Genomic DNA, 3600 nt, shown 5'->3' with positions numbered 1-3600 from the left:
CATATTTCATTGAGTAGCTTAAAATAGTTAAAATTTAATTTAATTTTTATATATTATTAAATACATACTAATTAATCTTGAAAGAAAATGAGCCTCACATCATTTAGGGCAGAAGTAGTTAGCATTAGTTGCTGAAAGTCATAGCTACTACATAGCAAATTTTAGCCAGTCTGAGTTAGCAGAATTCACAGAAAACTGCATAGTTAGGATGGGCACAGACTGATTTTTAGCTTCACACTATTAATCCATAAAATCATGTTTGATATTTGTAGCAGTATTTAGAAATCATATTGTTTCATTTGTTATGCGTCTCCTAGCACAGAGCAACATGTTTCTTTATGAGTTTGTTGTCTTTGAAATAAAAGTCTGGTAGTGTGTGATTCTCAGTTGTTTAGTGTATGGTGCCCAGTTTTCTCCATATTCTCCATGAATGTTGCCCAGTAACCATTTCTAAAGCCGGCAAGTGTATAATGTCTGTTTTACAATCTGATTAAATTTTTAAAAGTTGTGTAGTGTGTTCCAGTCTTTACTTGTGTGCAGCGGCATTAGCGGGCATGGGGGTATTTTGATATATATCCCATACTCTTAAAAGTAGTTTGCTTATCCAGAAGTTTTTCTTGCGGTGACTCAAATTCTACGAAAACTCAATTCACTTTGCATTTCACATGCCCAAGGTTACTGTCCCATTTGTGGCTGTTGTTTCATAAATCAGTGGGTAATGTAATTGCCTGAGATCGAGGTATGCAGCCTATTAATTTACTGTACTCCTCTAGAGGCACTTAAGGTGGCATTACGAATGTTGGAAATGTATTATCTCAAGAAGTCGACTTGCCGGAGATACAGTTGCAGCCGAAAGGAGATAAATAAGGAACAAATTCTCTACACATCTGAAAGAACCGAGACTAATAATGTTCTCTCCTTGCCTGAGACTACCATCAAGAATCCCCCTGTTATTGCCCTTCAATTAGTAATGTGCATGCGCATCTGGATCACATTCTAGGCAGCCCCATTAGGAGGAAAATTCTCTGTCTCTTTCACTTATTTGTCACACTCTATAATTTTGACATGTACTCTGCATTATGCACTGAGTGTTGGATGACACAATGAAACCACCTATCCCACCTAGAAACTATCTATCTATCTATCTATCTATCTATCTAACTGTCTGTCCGTCCATCCATCCATCCATCCATCCTCCCTTCTGTCTCTCCTTCTGTACCATTTTTACAAGGTTGATACTTTTGGCAGCCAAAAAGGCTTTCAAACAAGGCCTTGTCAAGCCATCATTCAAAGATTTATTTTCTTGTAAAATAAAAAAATTAAACCTTACTTCCTTTTAATTTTACTGCTTTAAATTCAATTCTGCCTTCTATTTGGTACCTCAATGTAAATTCACGAATTGAATTTAAATTTAAAAGGCATTCTCAAATCAGTTATGAATGAAGCATCTGACTTTCTCTTCAGAATTAGATTGTATTAAGGAAAGCACTCATGCGGATTTTTGTTTTTTTGAGAGTTTTTTAAGAAGACTTAGCCTAATGAATGTTACAAAGCATAAATCTTGTGCGCTATTGAGGCTTAGAGAATAGCGCTTTCCTTATTAACTTGCGATGTCAGAGGTTAGCAATTGCTATGTTTGAAAACAGCAGTGTCTTTATTTGTAGACCAGCTTGTAGGCATTCAATACACAGTGGAAGACACCTGACATTGGCCTGGTCACACTTACTTGTGTCTTTTCTTACATCTTCTGAAGAAAAGATGTGGTCATGCATGAGTGAAGTTCTGCACTGGGTACATGGTTCTCGTCAGAGTCCTTTCAATTACACTGACTGTAATGTGGAGACACCAGTGACCTACACGGAATCCTCTGTGATTTGGTACGGAAGTGTAATGAGAGACACTGAGAGAAGACCTTGATGGAGTACTCTGCTGATCAGCCAGCAAGGAGTAAAGTGGGAATTTCTTATTCCAGGAGGAGATCATCAGAAAATCAGTGATTTGGAACTGCAGGCAGCTGATGAAATGGCATAATCACGCTAAGTTTTTCCATGAGAGATTCAGCTGTGACTTCTGCTGGAACTAAAGAACAAGAACACACAGTCACGTCTTTGAGTTTTTTCACTTCCGTCATCTTTCAGGAGAAGGCCAAAGTTTCATTGCCTGTGGCAAAGACATTCCGGCAGTTGCACATGCCACAGTTGCCCCAGGCAATGACGGACATGATCTCAGAAAGCAAAACAGTCCCTGGGAGAGAGAGTACAAAGAGTCAAGAGCATTTAAATTGTCTTTGCTGTTCTCAGCAGCACGGATAACTGACTTCTGGGTTAAATACAGCAGTTTCCATTATAATTACTCGCTAGCTCAGTTCTTCTGAAGCACTTTAACAGGACAAAGGCGCCTCACCTGTGAGGTTCGTGTCTTGCTCAGTAGACTTAACTTTTACTGTATTGAATAATGAAGTGAAAGGATAAGTGACTGCCATTTCCCAGCTCTCCATGGCAGAGCGCTTCTCTTTCCATTTCTGTACCAAGACTGGCAGCAAGATATCAATGGAGCAGCAGGTTGGTCAAAAGCCCTGTGGCTCCAGACACCACTTAGATATTCATCAAAGGCTTTTAGTGCGAACAAGATGAAATACACTAGTTTGAGCGGTTCTTCTGTTTGAAATGAAAACAAAAAGGCCTCTCAGAGCATACTGACACAAGATGACCCTCGCTGTCATAACTGCTGAGACATTATTCAGCTGAGGGATGTCTTTGGGAAAACGAAAGTAGAGGAGATTTCTCTTTGAGATTTTGATTAAAAAATCCTTTGCTCTTACGCAGTCCGTGAAAACATATTGTGCTGATTTTCTGTTATTAAAAAGATGACAAAGAGTGTATGATTTTTAAAACTTCATAATCAACACAAAATAAGATAAAATATATACTATTCATATAGTATATAAATATACATAAGATGGCCAAAAGTAGTGACAGGTAAAAACACTTTAATCATTTCATTTGAAAAGGTTACTGATGAATTTTCAGGAAATCATCTTTTTCCAAAGTACCAGTGTACTGACCATAGACACTGTCATAGCTGTCTCTTAAAGTTTTTTTCAGCTGCTTACACACATTTTCAAAACTTTGCCTCTTTTTTTTAACTTTACATACAAATCCAAGAATTGCACACACAAAATGCAATATACCTCACATCTCTTGCAAAATAAAGGACTGCATTCAAAATAGCATCAACACATCTCAAAAGCAAACATTTGCAAACATCTTTGCCATAATATTCCAGTTTTTCTCAGTCGCTTTGGTGCATTTCTCGAATCATCCTTAATATTTGCAAAGAAGTATGTGCATTTCTCAGAACAATTCGTACAAACACACCACACAATGGATTACCTGCAAAAACCTGTAACTTACTCAGAATCTTTAGTTCGTCTCTCAAAAGTAAGTATTTATGTCAATGAATATATCAGTGCCATCAGAATGAAAAGTCCTTGTGTCATTGTTCACAAACAAGATGCTTAGTTATGTTGTCAATATAACAGTGCACTCTGTTAGTATTACCTGATGTAAACTATGGCAACAGTTTGGATGACAGTTACTG

Source organism: Sinocyclocheilus rhinocerous, unplaced genomic scaffold, assembly GCF_001515625.1.
Source record: "Sinocyclocheilus rhinocerous isolate Xijiao unplaced genomic scaffold, SAMN03320098_v1.1 scaffold249, whole genome shotgun sequence".
Lineage (NCBI taxonomy): Eukaryota > Metazoa > Chordata > Actinopteri > Cypriniformes > Cyprinidae > Sinocyclocheilus > Sinocyclocheilus rhinocerous.
The sequence above is the reverse complement of the archived record's forward strand: the minus strand, read 5'-3'. Positions refer to the sequence as shown.